Source organism: Tursiops truncatus, chromosome 1, assembly GCF_011762595.2.
Source record: "Tursiops truncatus isolate mTurTru1 chromosome 1, mTurTru1.mat.Y, whole genome shotgun sequence".
NCBI classification, from domain to species: Eukaryota; Metazoa; Chordata; class Mammalia; order Artiodactyla; family Delphinidae; genus Tursiops; species Tursiops truncatus.
This window is the reverse complement of record NC_047034.1, coordinates 109,728,900-109,746,652: the sequence shown is the minus strand read 5'-3', so window position 1 is coordinate 109,746,652 and position 17,753 is coordinate 109,728,900. Positions and strand designations below refer to the sequence as shown.

General features: G+C 43.9%; 1 long non-coding RNA gene across 1 annotated transcript; it reads right to left on the bottom strand.

Annotated features, from left to right (window-relative positions):
* Nucleotides 1-7,560: 7,560 nt before the first annotated feature.
* On the bottom strand, nucleotides 7,561-17,351 carry LOC141275729 (uncharacterized). The gene is made up of 2 exons (XR_012324002.1): nucleotides 11,462-17,351; nucleotides 7,561-8,274 (listed from the first exon to the last, which is right to left on the bottom strand). It is a non-coding gene; the product is annotated as an uncharacterized lncRNA (long non-coding RNA).
* Nucleotides 17,352-17,753: the final 402 nt, after the last annotated feature.

The window sequence follows — 17,753 nt, the reverse complement described above, 5'->3', positions numbered from 1 at the left end:
ACAGCAACAGAGGCTCCCTGTGGCTTTTCAAATATTATCATTTGGAACTGGCTGTCCCTCTGCTCTTGGGCGATGCTTGAAGATGCCATGCTCCATCCATATTTATATTCCTCCCAGCAGGAAGCCCGATCCTGACAGGCAGGTTCGGGGTGGCGAGGGGCGGTCTGGGGGCATCCAGGGCTTGGTAGGGCCACTCCAAAGGGACCGCTCTGAGCTCGTGGGAATGGGCAGCCAAAAAGGCTTCGAGAGGAAGCCGGGCCCCCAAAGGCTCCCCCTACCGGAGGCCTGGCTGCTGGGCCAGGCTGGGGACACAGGCTGGTGATTTCTCTAATTCTTCAAGGCCAACCTCAGGATTACATGTACTCTTCCTCGCTCTGATCTTGACCTCCTCTGAGGAGGTGCTTGAAACCGCACCAATTCCCTCTTCTCTATGAAGTCAGTACATTTCAGAGGACCCTTTTGTAGACCTGGACCCCTTCATCCCCAGCTAGTCCTGTCACATGACTATAGAAAGGGCTTAGAACAATGCCTCGCTGACAGTAAAGCCCTCTACAAGTGTTTATTCTTCTTGTTGTGCTATCGGTGGCCACTGGCAGAGAGTGGCCACAGGATTTGGGGCCTCTGTCCCTCCAGTTTTCCACACTGGGCTTCCTGACCATAATTGCCACGCAAGTCATCACATAACCAGTCATAGCATCTTGGACTGTGACTCAAACTTCCGTCCTTCCTAGTACCCATCCTCATCTTTGATCCCGTTAGGTCAGTAACACCTACTCTCCTTTTTACCCTCCCCCACTGCAAGGGGCAGGGGCTGGGCTGAGGTCTACACCCTCCCCTCTAGAGTAGGACATGCCTCCAGTGGAGATGATGAGCAGCCCACAGGAAGCAGAGATTCCCCCGCACAGAAAAGGAATGCCAAGGAATCTGTGCACATTTTTCCTCCCCAGGGAAAACAATCATTCAGTCACTTAACACATGCACTGCCCCATTTTCCCCTACCCTCCCGATGACTTTGAATATAAGACTCTCACATACGTCCCCACTAGCCTTTCCTCTTAAGTTCAAACATCTATTGAGCACCTACTATGCACCAAGCTCGATGACAAGTGCTAGGGATACAACATGGATGAGTCTCTACCCTTAAGGAACGTACAGTCTAGGGATTAAACCACACCCAGCAACACAACACCAATAAATGAGAGCACAGAGGAGACTATGTCACCCAACCTAGGCTCCCTGGAGGGGATGCAACGTAGGCTTGGTCATCAAGGACACATAGCAGGGCCCAGGCAATGGGCAGTGGGTGGGCATTCCAGACACGGGCAGGGGACATCATGGCATCTGCCAACAAGGTGAGCACAGTCCGTGACCCACAGTAGGTGCTCTGCCTGCCCACTGAGCTGGCTGATGGCAAGGTGGCAAAAGCCAATGGATGCTGCCGGAGCGTGAACTCTGTGCCGCACTGGAAGATGGCGCTGAAGAGGGGCTAAAGCCCTGAATCTGAGCAGGGCCTTGAGTGCCAGGTCCTTATCTGGACCTTATCCTACAAGAGTTTGAAGCAAAGGGGTGACGTGGTTGGTATTACATCTTATTCACGCAGTAGTCCGCTACCCCAGAGGAAGTCCCCTGAGAACGCTGAAGAGTGAAGCTGTAAAAGATCACAATTTTAGGGCTTCCCTGGTGGCGCAGTGGTTGAGAGTCCGCCTGCTGATGCAGGGGACACAGGTTCGTGCCCCGGTCCGGGAAGATCCCACATGCCGCGGAGCGGCTGGGCCCGTGAGCCATGGCCGCTGAGCCAGCGCGTCTGGAGCCTGTGCTCCACAACGGGAGAGGCCACAACAGTGAGAGGCCCGCGTACCGCAAAAAAAAAAAAAAAAAAAAAAAAAAAGATCACAGTCTTATACTCTGGTATCATAAGGAGCTGTTCCCCAGCCATGTGAGAACTAAGTTGCTCCTTTGTTAAACAATTTGATAGCTGGATATCTAATCTTGAGATGCTTGGTTGAAAGTTCATAGGTTGAAACTTTCAATCTCTACCTTAGTTCCTAATCTGTAAATAGAACATTTGAATTGTATTGAAAGGCTTTCTCCTCCACAAAGCTGTCCTATTAACCAAGGTTTGTTCCTGCCTCCTGCCCTTAACTCCTACGACGCAGTGTCACAGGCCTATTTGTACACTTATGGGTCTATATCACAATATTACAGCCTGGACCTGGATCAGCTTCTCAGATGTAACATGTGACAGCATAAAGAATTTTTGTTCCAGGCTTTGACACAAATCGGGCCAAGGCTGAAATTCAAAGGAGTGGTGTTTACTGCAGTATCTAGTTTTAAACCTGAATCGTGCCTCACTCTTTAAGATTTTTGTTACATTTTAGTGATTTTTCTGAAGATTAAATAAAATAATGGTAAGGGGCTTAGAAATGTTCTATCTATAGTAAGCCCTCAAGAATGTTGCCTCTGTTCATTATTATTCACACAGGCAGTTCTGCTGAAGATTCAAGTCATTTGTCCACCTCTGGGGGTTGAGAGAAATTTATCAACTGTGAGAAATGAGTTTGGCTTTTTTTTTTAATGTTGATGACTCTGGCCTCATTTAACTATTGCATTGTTCTTTAATGTTTTGTATTTATGTCTTGGGCCCCTGATTAGACTATAAGGAGTTTGAGGGCAGAGATCTTGTTGGGCTTCTGTTTTTATATCCCTCACAGCACTCAGTACCATTCCTGGCACATAATAGATGTTCAATAAATACATGTACATGGACTAGCTACATACAGGGCTCTATAAGTGAATATTAGAGTGTTCATCACCACAAGTCATTATCTGCTCCACAGTCCTTTTCTTTGCCATTACTTCTCAGCTCAGAAAAGATGATCAAGACAAGGGTCCTGGGGTAGAGTAAAGAACCCCAAATATTATAAACCATGCCAGCTGCCTGGTTTGCACACCATGACTCATCTCTGGGTCTCTTTCTCACACTGTACACTGGCCCAGCAGAATTGATGACCTTCTCTGCCCTCCAGGCTCCAGGGAACCAGAGGTAGCACCAGCTCCCCAGGCTGTTTCTTGTGCTAAGATGCAAATGGTTTCTTCAGAGTTCAAGAGCCAGGAGAGGCGGCCCCCTCCCTAGGTCACCCACAGCAAGTTGGGACAAACTGGGTTGGCTCCATCTTCCCTTTCAAATAATAGACCATTCAGTCTTCGGGAGAGAAATGACTCAGCCACCCCAGGGCCATTCTGGCGGCTCATACAGCTGCCAGCTGGGCAGCCCATTTCAAACAACCAATTAGTATGAGCACCACAAGTTGATCGGAGCAAATCCAGGCACCTCTCCCTGCAAAAACTAGAAGGGCACCCACATCTGCATGGAAAAATGAAGCTGTTTCACCTTCCATGGCATTGTTCCACTCCAAGGAACAAGCTTTATTTCTCTCAAAACTTGGCTTTCCTTGACCTGCCAGATGAAAAATGATATGAAGTTACTGAAATCATCTGCTAAGGGAAATGAATCCAAGCTCAGTGCAAGACGTCTGCTGCTTTTTTCAAAGCACATCTGTCAGCCTGTCTTATAAGCAAAATAGAATGTCACCACCAGGTAAAGACAGTAATTATTTCAGTTAGCAATTGTATTAGATGTAGAAGGTAACAAGGAAAAAAGATGCTGGACCCAGCCCAACCATTCACTACCTATGCTTCTCTTTCCTGTTCTGGCTAAGGTAGCAAATAAACACAGAGTGAATTCAGCGGTGGGATGATAGAGGCTTTCCCTGCTAGTGGAGCGAATCACCATTCATCCTTCACTGCCTGATGAAGAAGCAGCACAACACTGGAGACCACACAGACATGAGATGCCAATAGTGCTTGGTCTACCCGCAGTCCAATACTGTGCTTGGTACCCAGTGACCCTTGCAGAAAATGAAAAACTATAAGGTTGTATGGTAGTTAGTGAAACAATAATTTTAAAGATATTTTCAGCTATATTGCTAAATGAAATAAGGAATTCCCTTATTGGATAGCTGGATATCTCATCTTGAGATACTTGGTCTAGAGTATTTTTATTCCACATCTCCTTAGACCATTCTTTGGATTTTAAGTGTACGTATTGTTGGAATGGGAGGAAAGAAAAGAGAGGGGGCAGGAGACAGAGCAAGGGCCACCTTATTCTGGAAAGACTGACTAAATTGGGTTAATATGGCAGAAAAGACTGAGCCAGCTGATAATCTTTTTGCAAATGTAGCACATTTGAAGTTTCTGCTTTGATTCGTGCCTCTCTGTGTTATCTGAACAGTCTATCACTAAAGCAAAAACTGACAGTATTTCAAGGAGTAATTGACAAATCCATGATCAGAGTGGGAGATTTAACACTTTTTCCTTAGTAATTGATAGATCAAACAGCCAAAAACATTCAGTCAAGTTAAAAAGATTTTGAACAACATGATTAACAAGTTTGATGTAAAGAACTTATACAAAGCACTGCACTCAACCACTGGTAAGTATATATTCTTTCCAAATCACACATTACATTTACGAAAACTGATGTTGAATTAAGGCTTAAAGCAAAAGCAAATCTCAAAAAAGCTTAAAAAATCAGTATTATAAGACTGTACCGGGGCTTCCCTGGTGGCGCAGTGGTTGAGAGTCCACCTGCCCATACGGGGGACACGGGTTTGTGCTCCGGTCCGGGAAGATCCCACATGCCGCGGAGCGGCTGGGCCCGTGAGCCGTGGCCACTGAGCCTGCGCGTCTGGAGCCTGTGCTCCGCAACGGGAGAGGCCACAACAGTGAGAGGCCCGCGTACCACCAAAAAAAAAAAAAAAAAAAGACTGTACCATCATTAAGTTAGAAAGCAGAAAAAAATTACAACTTAAAACCCCCATACATTTAGACACTTAAAAGCACATCACTTAAAGATCCAGAGACAGAAAGCAGATTGTGGTTGCCGGGCCTGAGAGGAGAGAGGAATGGGGAGTGGCTGCTTAATGGGGATAGGGTTTTCTTTGGGGTAATGAAAATGTGTTGGAACATGGAGAGACAAATAGACCAAAGGAAAGAATAGTGAGCCTAGAACTGGATCCATAAATGTATAAAGACTGATTCACTGGCACTGCTGAGCAGTGTGTATTGGGGGTGGGGGTGGTGGAAATGACTGTTTAATAAATAGTGTGGGAACAAGTGTTTATCCATATTGGAAAAAAAATGATTCTCGATTCCTCCCTCACATCATATATAAAATAAAGTCCAGGTAAAACAAAGAAAACTTTCAATGTAAAAGAAAAACTTTAAAAAATTTTATATATCAACATAGAAGAATGTTTTATGACCTTGGGTAAGGAAGTATTTTCTAAACAAGATGCAGAAAATACAAATCATAAAGGAAAAGATTGAGAAATTAAAAAACTCAAATTATGAATTTCTTTTTAATGAAAGACAACATAAAGAGAGTGAAAATACAAGCCAAAATTGAGAGGGCATATTTGCCAGGCATATAATTAACAGAATCCATGAAGAACTCCTAAAAATCAGTAAGAAAAATTAAAAACAACCCAATAGAAAATGAGGAACAGGGATGAAAAGGCTTCTCACAGAAGAGGAAACATGAAGGGCCAACCAATACACAAGATGTAGTTTAATTCTATTACTAATCAAGGAAAAGCAAGATAAAACAATGAGAGATATTTTTACACCTACTAGAGTGGTACAAATTTAAAGTCTGACAATTTTAAGTGTTGGCAAATCTGTGATACAATGGGGTCAACTAAACACAGGTAGTGTTACCGGATTAAAACATAGGGTCCCAAATAACTTTGAATTTAGACAATGAATAATGTTTTTAGTATAAGTATATCCCAGATATTGCATGGGGTGTACTTACACTAAAAATTATCTATTGCTTATCTGAAATGTAAAGTTAATTAGAGAAAAAAAAGAACATTAATTAGGTGTCCTTTTTCACTGTTGTTTGTTTTTAGCTAAATCTGGCAACCCTACTCACAGGGAGTTTCAATGATATTTATAACATTCTATTTCTTAAGTTGGGTGATAGGTTCATGACTGCTCATTTTATTGTTTTACTTTTAAAAAACAAACAAACTTTAAAGCAAGTCTGTCATGATTTATAATTCTACCTGGTGGACCCAAAGCTTTGGCTAAAAAATCAGCAGCAGCTGTAGGCTGGGCTGGGGCATCAGGTGCTGATCCTTCCTGGACTCCTTGGGATGCACCAAATTGCTTGTGGCTGGGCTTTCTCCTTGATGATCTCCCTGATGCTCTCCCTGTGCTTCTGTTGGTGATTACTGCACCGCATCATACAGCTACATAGCAGCTGTTAGAGTAGGTTAGATAGGGCATCCCACCATCTTGCTTTCATAGTGTCTGGGTGTTACTCAAGGCGGGATCCACTTTAAGCTCATGTTCCAAGCCATAAGATTTTCTAACCATCAAAGGGCCCTCCAATCTCCCCTGCTCCTCAGAGAAAACACAGAAAAGAGATCACAAAGAACATTCAGATTAAAGAGGCTATTAGTTGCAAAATCACTTGTCTAATCCCATGGGAAGGAGCTTACTGGAGGGAAGAAAGCCTTCCATAAAATTTAATTGATGAAGACTCAATATCTAAAGACTCTTCTTGAAGTAAGTGCATAAGCAATGGGTAGAGACTACAAAGAATACTGAGACCACTAAAACAAGAGTAGGACCTTCCAGCATAGCACAAACAGCAAGGGAGTAGTATGGGGGCTGACAGGATATACAGAAGAGATTCCAACCAGATGTGCAACTAATAAGCCCCAGGAGTGCAAGCAGCTCTGTTCTGCTCACTGTGTAGTCCCAGTGCTTAACCCACTGACCAGCATAGAGTTATCCTCAGTAAATATTTGTGCGTGGAATGCATAAACGCATAATGAATGAAAGAAGTAGCAAAGGGAGGATTAAAGGCTATATCAGACCCTTAGAAAGGAGGAATTAAAAAGTCACATCACAATCTGCTGAATCTCTTATATACTGCATTGTGTATCGGTATGTAAACTGTCTATTTTTCTCAATACAAAATGTGGGTTCATAAAGCCTGAATTAAAAGAACCCCTGGGGCTTCCCTGGTGGCGCAGTGGTTGAGAGTCCACCTGCTGATGCAGGGGACACGGGTTCGTGCCCCGGTCCGGGAAGATCCCACATGCCGCGGAGCGGCTGGGCCCGTGAGCCATGGCTGCTGAGCCTGCGTGTCTGGAGCCTGTGCTCCGCAACGGGAGAGGCCACAGCACTGACAGGCCCTCGTATCACAAAAAAAAAAAAAACAAACCACAAAACAAAAGAACCCCTGGGTGAAACCACATATCAATTTCAGGCAAGAACCTGGTGTCCAGAGTGCGCAGAACCAAAGAAGCAGCTTCTAATAGATGCCATCGTAATTGGGCCTGCTTCTGCCGGTGTTTGCTTAGTCATCCTAGCATCACTGTTGAATACATCCTTGGTTTCTTCTGGCAGACCTTGAGGGATCATGACCAAAATTCTGACACTTTTCATTTTGCCATAAGGTTGGGATACATTGGACTTCTCCATCAATTCTTGCATTTAACCATTTATTCAACAAACATTTATAACACATATGCCAGGTACTGTGTCATACCCTGGAGATTTAGAGGTAGTATTTAATGAGCACTTACTAAGTCAGGCACAGTGTAAAGCAGATTGCTTAAATTATCTAATTTGCAGCTCTAAGCAGTAGATACTATTATTAACCTACTTTACAGATGAGGAAACTCAGAGGTGAATAAGACATGGTCAACGGCTTCAAGAGAGGAGATGGGCATTTGCAATATGCTGTTCTGAGGATTTTCCAAAGTGCCATGGGAACATAGTGTATATGTGACCTGAGATGCTTCCCGAAACACCTGTATTAGTTAGGTATTGCTGCAAAACAATATTACAACACAATTAGCAACTTAAAACAACACACATTTGTTTTCTTACAATATCTGTGGAATCAGGAATCCAGGCATGATAGCTAGATCCTCTGCTTCAAGGCTAGATCCTCTCCCAAATGGCTGCAGTCAAGGTATCAGCCAGGGCTGGGTACTCATCTGAAGGTCTGACTGGGGAAGGATACACTTCTAAGCTTTTATAGTTGTTGACAGCGTTCAGTTCCTTGTGGGTTTGAGGGCCTCAGTTTCTTGCTGGCTGTCAGCTGCTCTCAGTTCCTTGCCATGTTGCCCTCTCCATAGGGAAGCTCATAACATAGCCGTCTGCTTCTTCTAAGCCAGCAAAGGAGAGGGTCTCCTAGCAAGAGAGATGTTACATTCTTATATAATAAAATCCAGAAGGAACAACCTATCACCTTTTCCATATTATATTAGTTAAAATAAAGTCACAGGTCTGGCCACACTCTAGGGGGAAGGGGTGACAGAAGGATGTGAATTGGGAGATTGGAAGCACAGAAACCACTTTAGAATTTACCACCCTGTGCTCTTCTTCATCTGACCAGATTAACTGTCCCTCCTATCTGCCTCCAGAGCTACCAAGGCTGCCACATGTGGCTGTGCATTCCCCTGGCTGCAATGTGAAAGGCACCCTGCCCCCTCCTGGAGTTGTGTAGCACACAACCTACATAACCACACACAGCAGGCCTGCCACTTCCATCATAGTGTTTCTAACACTGCATTGTGAGTATCTGTTTACTTTTCTCTCTCTTTACTGAAAGCTCCTTGAAGTCAGAGACTGCTAGATCCCCAGTATAGCAAGTGCCAAACAAGTGTTTGTCAAATAAATGGGAAGAAGAAGGGAGCACAGCTGGCTCACATGGGGTAGCCTGGGGAAGACTTCTCAGAGAAGGCACCGGGATGCTCCTCCTTATTTCTCAGCTACAGATGGACACTCAACTTCCTTAAAGAGATTTCAGGAACAATTTCTTCTTTTTAAAATTTATTTATTTATTTGGTTGTGCCAGGTCTTAGTTGCGGCAGGCAGGCTCCTTAGTTGAGGCTCAGGGGCTCATTAGTTATGGCTTGCCAGCTCCTTAGTTGTGGCACGCAGGATCTTTAGTTGTGGCATGCGAACTCTTAGTTGCAGCATGCATGTGGGATCTAGTTCCCTCGCCAGGCATTGAACCTGGGCCCCCGGCACTGGAGCGTGGAGTGTCAACCACTGCACCACCAGGGAAGTCCCTCAGGAACAATTTCTAAGGAGATATAATAATAAAAATTTTGGTATACTGTGCTTTAGTTTCCTACCAAACAATCTCCATGGAGATAAACACAAAAACACCCTGTTCATTCAACCCAGTAAAAACCAGAGTCTTTGTTCTCTTAAGGATGTAGTGGGAAGCAGCAAGTGGGATGTTGCCTATTTTTCTGGACCTGGCAAGTAGGGCCCAGAGCAGAGAAAGGGCACTGAGCTTCCTGCAGTCCAAGTCTGGACAGCATGCAGCTCTGGGATGCACCTCTCTGCAGGCCTTGCTGAGTGATGCCATCTCGGCGTGCCGGCCTCAAGCTCCTCTCCACCACCTTGCTTCTCGCACTGCTCTACCCCCAGCCCCTGGAGCATGCTGAGAACATTAAAGTAAAGTAAATAGAGAGGTGGACAGAACTAAGGACAGTCTTAAAACTGGTTACACGTTTTAAGATCATTAGCAACTCTCCTTTCAGGTTTTTCTTCATATAAAATCATTTCTGCTTCTTTAGAGTTTCTTTATGGTTTCCATGTTACAGGCCTTAAGTCATTTACTGTGGTTCTTTTAAGGACTGATAATGGTAAAGTTAAGACCAACGCTCGATATCCCAGGTCATGGCAGCATGTGCCCAGGGCTCTCTCACCCAGACCTGACCAAGGGGCCAACTTGGAAATTTTAGGACCAGCAGTCACACATGAGGAAACCGATGATACATGCAGCAGTGGTGGGAATTAAAAGACTAAAGCCAGAAATGGCCACCACTTCAAAATGATCGTTCTGTGGTTTCGTTTGTGGAGACAGAGTTGGTTCCTCAAATTAAGCTAATAAAGAAACAGAAATCAAACACTTGCCTGCATGCCACATCCACCGTGCTCTCTTGGGGAGGAGAGGCCGGGATGAGTGGAGCTGAGCTTTGATGGAGCTCACGTTATCTGTTCAGTCACTAGAGGCCTTTGGACCTGCTGTTCCTCTGTGTTCCGAGGAACGCTTTCACTCAGAACAAAGGCGCCCAACAGAACAAAGGCGAAGTTCACGGCCTTCTGCTGCTCCCCCCACAGCAAAGATCACCTGCACACTGTCCAGACACTGACTGAATCCGCTGACTACCTCCTCGGGCCCTGCTACTGAACGATGCCATAGTTGGAAAGTTTCTTTTACGCCGCTTCTATTAAATGTGAGCTTTTAGGTGCCCTCGAGTGGTTTTGAGGCAGTAAAAACTACTCAGGTTAATGTTGCTTTTAAAAATTAACGTGCAATTTATTGAAGTTACAGATTAAAAAAACTATTTTTTCTGAAGCTTTTAAGTTCTGCATCAAATATTATTGTTCATTGTATACTATATACAGCCTGTCATATTTTTTAAAACTATGTCAAAGGCCTTTGAATAATATATGATCCTGTTTCTAAGCTTAGCTAAACTAACACCTTCAAGCATTTTAAATTGCATTTATAAATCAATGTATTCTATTTCTTTTTTAAATTATTATTTCCATGTTTTGATTGAACTAACACAACCTTCCTGAATATTCAAATAACAAGGAATCATCATAATTCAAACTTATAAATAAGGGTGACCTTAGCTTCTTTTAATATTTCAATACTGTGTATAAACTTAGTAAAATTATAACAAAATTGAAAGCAATTATTCACACATTATAATTAATTAATTTATTTTTGCTGTGTTGGGTCTTCGTTTCTGTGCGAGGGCTTTCTCTAGTTGTGGCAAGCGGGGGCCACTCTTCATCGCGGTGCGCGGGCCTCTCACTGTCGCGGCCTCTCTTGTTGCGGAGCACAAGCTCCAGACGCGCAGGCTCAGTAGTTGTGGCTCACAGGCCTAGTCGCTCCGCAGCATGTGGGATCCTCCCAGACCAGGGCTCGAACCCGTGTCCCCTGCATTAGCAGGCAGATTCCCAACCACTGCGCCACAAGGGAAGCCCCTATTCACACATTATAAATTGGAATTTAATATATGGTAATTTTAAAATTAGGCCAAATTGTGTTAAACACTGCAGGCACATGAAATACCAAATATATGCTTTTCCTTCACACAAAATATTAATATAGCACAGGCTGATCTCCTTAAACAGATCCATACTTAAATCTCAACCAGCCTGTGGTTGAGTGGTGCTTAAGGTCTGTATTGCTTTCTTAGGACTGCTGTAACAAATGATCACAAACTGGGTGGCTTAAGACAACAGACATTTATTCTCTCCCAGTTCTGGAAGCTCAGAGTCTGAAGTCAAGGTGTCAGCGGGGCCCTGCTCTCTCTGGAGGCTGGAGAGGAGCATCCTTCCTCACCTCTTGCAACTTCGGTGACTCCAGGCATTCCTTGGCTTGCGGCCACATCACTCCAATCTTTGCCTCCATCTTCACATCACCTTCTCTGTGTGTCTCCTCTTCTGTCTCTTATAAGGACTCTGGCAACTGGATTTAGGGCCCACTCAGGTAGTCCAGCCAGGATGATCTCATTTCAAGATCCTTAATTTTATTACATCTGCAAAGAGACTTTTCCCACATAAGGTAACATGCACACATTCCAGGGATTTGGACATGGACATGTCTCTCTGGGGACCACTGTTCAACCCACTATCTGCACAAAGCAGCTGTCATTCCAGTGAATCACGCGGTAATGCCCAGAGGTGGTCAAAGGGTGCCTTTCTGATAGCAACACTGCTGGGACATAGTCGTTCCATTTATAGCATTGCTATCAATGCCCTTCGGATGAGGCTGTCTCATAATCAAGCCCTGAGTTTACATTCTGTTTTACTGAATTCGTTTAACTTCTCACAGAAGTCTGCACCAACCCTCCTCCCACATGGACTACACACTTCACTTGATGAGGTTTTGCATTTATTAACTCAACATATAAAAATATATTTTCTGGTTATCTCTAAAGACATTTGAACTTCAGAATCCTGGATTCTTTTCATATCCTTTCAATCTGTTAGGCTCATCAACTCTTAGGGTTAGTGATTAAAATGGTACCCAGTTGAATTCTGGCATTCTTGTTACGGTTTTGCCTGACTCATTGGTCCCACTTCTAAGGTCTTTCCACTGCCAATTTCCAGCAGCTGGGTAGGAATTCTCTTAGGACTTTAAACAAATCATTGAAAAATGAATCTCAAAGAGCGAATTCTGACAGTAGGTCTTTACTTAAAGGAGGTGGATTCGTAGAGTGGTTAAGAAACTATTCTATATGTATAAGCTGTGCGGCTTGAGAAAATTACTTAGTCTTTCTAAGCTGGTGTACCCCTCTCTATAAAGTGGAGGTAACATCATTCCAAGTTTCTTCATTGGGTTGTGAGGATTAAAAGAGAAGTGCATGTAGAGTACTTCCCACGGTGCCCAGTTTATAACAAACACGCCAAAAAATGTTAGTGTTTAGAATACTAGAATTTGTGTGTCTAGCAGATGTTCAGAAGAGTGTTCCTATGTTCCCTTAGGACTATATGAACACAAATTGTGGTAGATAGAGATAGTCCCTAAAAGGAGGTTTCCTCCTGCATATAATACATTCATTCATCTTTATTTATATTCAAATATTTATTGAGCATCTACTGTCTGCCAGACACTGTTCTAAGTGCTTGGGATGGATCACTGAACAAAACAGGCACCAATCCCTGCCTCACGGAGCTTAAGTTCTAGTGGAAGGAGCCTTACTGAAGGCGATAAGTACCACCAAAAAAATGGAGTGGGGGAAGCGGGGAGAGCAGTGCCAGGGGTGGGGTGGGCTGCACGTTAGATACGCTGGTCAGGGCAGACCTCATGAAGAAGGAGACATTTGAGTAAGGACTTGAAGGAGGTGAGGGATATTCAGATATATGGGGAGACACCATTTCAGGCAGAGAAACCAACAGTGCAAAGGTCCTGAGGTGGGAGCATTCCTGACACGTTCAAGGACAAGCAAGAGATGATGTAACTGGAGTGGTGTAAGAGAGGGGGAGAGTGCACGGGAAAGAGGTAGAGAGGTGACAGGGCTAGATCTTGAAGGTCATTAGCATCTGTTTAATAAGATGGGAGGCCATTGCAAGGTTAAGAGCAGAGGGATGACATGATTTAACCTGAATTTTAAAAGGATCACTGTGGCTACAGTGTGGAGAATAGATGGGAGGAAGGGAAGGGTAGAAGCAGGGAGACCAATCAGAGTCTATGTAGGAATCTAGGCAAGAGACAAAGGTAGCTCAGACCAGGAGGTAGCACTGGAGGTGGTGAAAAGTGGGCAGATTCTGCTTTTATGATAAAAAGAGCTTAGGCAATTTGTTGACATATTGGATGTGGGATGTGAAGGAAAAAGAAGTGAAGGAAGGCAATAAGATTGCTGACCTGAGCAACCTGAAGAATTGTGTTACCATCAACTGAGACAGGGTGGGCTGTGAGTAGATCAGGTGTGGGGTGGGAGTGAATGTATACTAGACATTCAAAGGGGAATTTTCTTTTTTTTAATTAATTAATTTATTTTTGGCTGCGTTGGGTCTTCGTTGATGCCTGGGGGCTTTCTCCAGTTGCGGCAAGCAGGGGCTACTCTTAGTTGCAGTGTGCGCGCTTCTCATTGTGGTGGCTTCTCTTGTTGTGGAGCACGGGCACTAGGTGTGTGGACTTAGTTGTGGCACGCAGGCTCAGTAGTTGTGGCTTGCAGGCTCTAGAGCACAGGCTCAGTAGTTGTGGTGCATGGGCTTAGTTGCTCCGCAGCATGTGGGATCTTCCTGGATCAGGGCTCGAACCCGTGTCCCCTGCATTGGCAGGCAGATTCTCAACCACTGTGCCACCGGGGAAGTCCCAGGAATTTTCTTTCTTTTTCCCAATTTTTAAAAATTGAAGCATAGTTGATTTACAATGTTGTGTTAGTTTCAAGTGCACAGCAAAGTGATTCAGTTGTACATATATATATCTTTCTTCAGATTCTTTTCTATTAGAGGTTATTATAAGATGTTGAGTACAGTATAATTCCCTGTGTTATACAGCAGGTTGTTGTTGTTTACCTATTTTATACATAGTAGTGTGTATATGTTTCCCAAACTCTTAATTTATCTCTCCCTCAAGGGAGAATCTTCTTTATGAGTTTAGAGTTTGAGAGAGAGACAGAGAGGTCTTGGCTACAGATAAAAATTTCGGAGCTGTCGGCATATGTATGGTATTTAGAGCCACGTGACTAGATGAGATGACCAACACAGTGGAGGTGGATAGAAAAGAGAACTGGACCGGTGGCAGAGCCCATCAGCATTGCGGAGCCAGGGAGAAGAGTGAAACCAGCAAAAGAGACTGAGAAGGGGCAACCAAGAGACTTGGTGTCGTGGAAGCAAGGGGCTGATCCTCAACGGTGTTAGAGTCTGTATTTAACTTGAAATGCCCTCCACTCGATGACAGTGAGCCCCTTAACAGTCCATGTGACATCTGTCATAGCCCTCCCAGTTTCCCCTAACTCTTCCTCTCTAGCTAGACATCTTTTGACTTTCTGCATAGACTTCTGTAGGGGAAATCAAATGGGTTTTAATAATTTAAAAATAATAAAGGAAATGAAAATCAAGAGATATACCTTGGGATAGCAATAATAATTTTTTTAAAGTATGCCTATAACTTGTTCACATAATCTATATAAAATGTGCACATCACATTGCAAATGCCCTTGCAGTCACTGGTTCTTAGGAAAATTCCAGTTAGTTCCATAACAACAGTGAATTTTATGCCATAGCCTGTAAGTTGTGCAATGGCAATCCATACAGCACTTCTGGGTATAACTCTGGCGATACATTTTGGACAGTGTGGGCAACCACCGATTTTAGCCCCTTTCTTGCCCCATGAATATCTACTGGAAGAGGCTTAGTCACTAATGTAAGCTCTTTTTGAGCTTAGAGTCAATCTCATTTTCCTCGGTATCTTTCTCAGTTCCCAGCACACTGTCTGCTTTAAGGTAGATTCTCTGAAAGTATGCTCAGTGAATGAATGAATACTGAGATCATGTTGCATCAATGAATGACTTGAAATAAAAAAAACTTTTTTGGTCAGAAACTGAAAGTCAGACGAGCATAACAAATATGCTTAAATGTGGCCTTTTATGTGGAATTTATTGCATACTTTTTGATGGGATCATTTATACTTTTGTTTCTACCGCAGGGCAGGCAAACTACTTTCCACCTTATCTGAACCACATGTATTTCCAAAAGCAATAACTAGGCAGAGAGAGGAGAAATTCAGCTTTCTAATCAGCATACCACTTCAGGAATTATGATTTTCCATATCCTCAAAGTAAAAAATCTCTATGAGAAGGCAAGCAAACCAATGTCATCGCCGAGTACACCACACAGGTGCCTATGAGAAGCTGTATTACTGGTCAAAGGGGCATAAAATAGTTACTCTGCAAACCAATCAAAAGGACCATTTCCGTGTGCAGCTGCCTTATTAGATGCATAATCAACAGTCTATCTAGGGCCTCTTTCCATGGGGGAGGCAGGGGAGATAAAGATTCTTTTTGTCAGTGTGTTCTAGTTTTTCATATGATTCTTTGCTGTCTCCAGAATTCTTTTTCAGCACTCAAACGGACAGCTATAAAATTGATTGGCTTGAATGCCAAATAAAATAAAACACAGTAGCCTACTTCATCATTTACTACTAGCTATTTATTATGAGCAGTGCTGTGTTGGGATATCGACCCTGAGATTAAAGCTAGAGAAGTATAGATGCTAAGATCCTGCAGACGCATAAATCTCCCCAGCCAGGGTGACAGATGATAATGAGATTATACTCAGAGGCCATCTTTTATCTCAATGGAGCCCAACAGCTAACGTTTCTTAAAAATAATGAATTGTACAAACAGTGCAGGGAACGTTTGCTTAGCAGTTCTGCAATGCAACTTCCTGGGGCCCTAAGTATGCTGGCAGGCTGCCCAGCTGTCTGGCCACTTAGAGCGGACACTCCCTCACTTGGTTGGTTGGTTGAATCATTTGTTCCTTCATTTACTTCAACCCACCTGGCCATGGGAGGCGCCTTTCTTCCTGAATTTTCCGTGTAATCGTCATGTTCTTTCTTGACTCCATGCCCTTTTTTCTCACAGTATCCCTCTAGCTGGGAAGCCTTCTTGCCTCTCCAAAATCAAAACCATACTCCTCCTTTAGCACACAGCTCAAGTCTCACATCTTCCACAAAATCTTACACAAAACTTTAGAGTAAATTGGTTCTGGATCTAAATCCTGGCCTGACGACTTATTAGCAGTGGAGCTGAGGGCAACTCACATCACCTCTCTAAATCTCAGCTTATTTACTATAGAGTAGAGGTTAAAATTCTTATCTCCAAGATTCTTATCTAATTCTTATCTGATTCCGGGTACTAAGTACATAGGTCACAACACAATTCCTAACTCATAATGGGTACTCCATCAGTGTTAATTTCCCCTATCTTGCCTCCTTTTCTCAGTTAAAATTTCAGCCCACAATTAGGTTATTAAACAGACACTGAATTTTTTCACAGCAGGATGTACTGGATCTCAGGCTCTTCTGTGAACCGTCCCTTCACCTTCTTGCTTTAATCCATGGATCTGAACTCTGGCTACACATGGCAATCCCTTTGGATGTACCCACAGCTTGGGCCAAGTCCCAGAGATTCTGATCTAATTGGTTAGGATGGAGCCCAGACATGACTTGACAAACAATTCGACTCTCTGTCTGCACCACGACTGCAACCAGGCAACTAGTCAGGCTGAAGGGAAACACATGAACTTTCTGAATGGTCTTAAATCTCACTGGGTGGGCCTTGGTCCAGCAGCCCTACTAAATCCCCTGGTCCACTCACCGGCCTACTCCCTTGGACAGTGATTTCTCACCTCCTCTTCTCTACTCAAACCTCCAACTCCTCTTGCCTTATCTTTATTCTCTGCTAAGGATGTGAAGCCTTCACTCATTGATAAGATAGGAAAAAAAAGTGAACACACCCCCATCGACATATCTTCCAGCTCCCTGTGTGCATACCTTGCCTTCCCCCCTCTGACTATGAATGGAATGTCCCCACTGCTGTCAAAGGCCAAAACTTCCACTTATATCCTGGAGCCCATTCCTTTCAGCAATTATCACCATGACTCTCCCGAATCATCACTTACTCCCTCTTTCCTGGAGCATTCTCACCAGCAGCTAATAAGCTGTAATAATTCCCATCTGAAAATAAATCCCACCCCTGACCCCCCCAACCTCACATACCTCTCTGGCTACTGCCCCATTTCTCTGGTGCCTTTTTAGGAAAATAAAAACAGTAATTTAAAAATAACTAGTCCTGGGACTTCCCTGGCGGTCCAGTGGTTAAGACTCCGTGCTTCCACTGCAGTGGGCACGGGTTTGATCCCTGGTCAGGGAACTAAGACCCTGCATACTGCGTGGCGTGGCCAGAAAAATAAAACAGTCCTCACTGGTCTCCTATCCTTTCCTCCCAATCTCTCTTGAACCCCCTCCAATTGGGCTTTCACCACCACAGTACTGAAACAGCTTTGTCAGGTCACCAAACACCTCCAAGGCCAAATCAGCAGTCACTTCTCAAGCCTCAAGCCGCAGTATTTGATACAGTTGATCACTCCCAGGTCTCACTGACTCTTGGTTCTCTCCCTACACC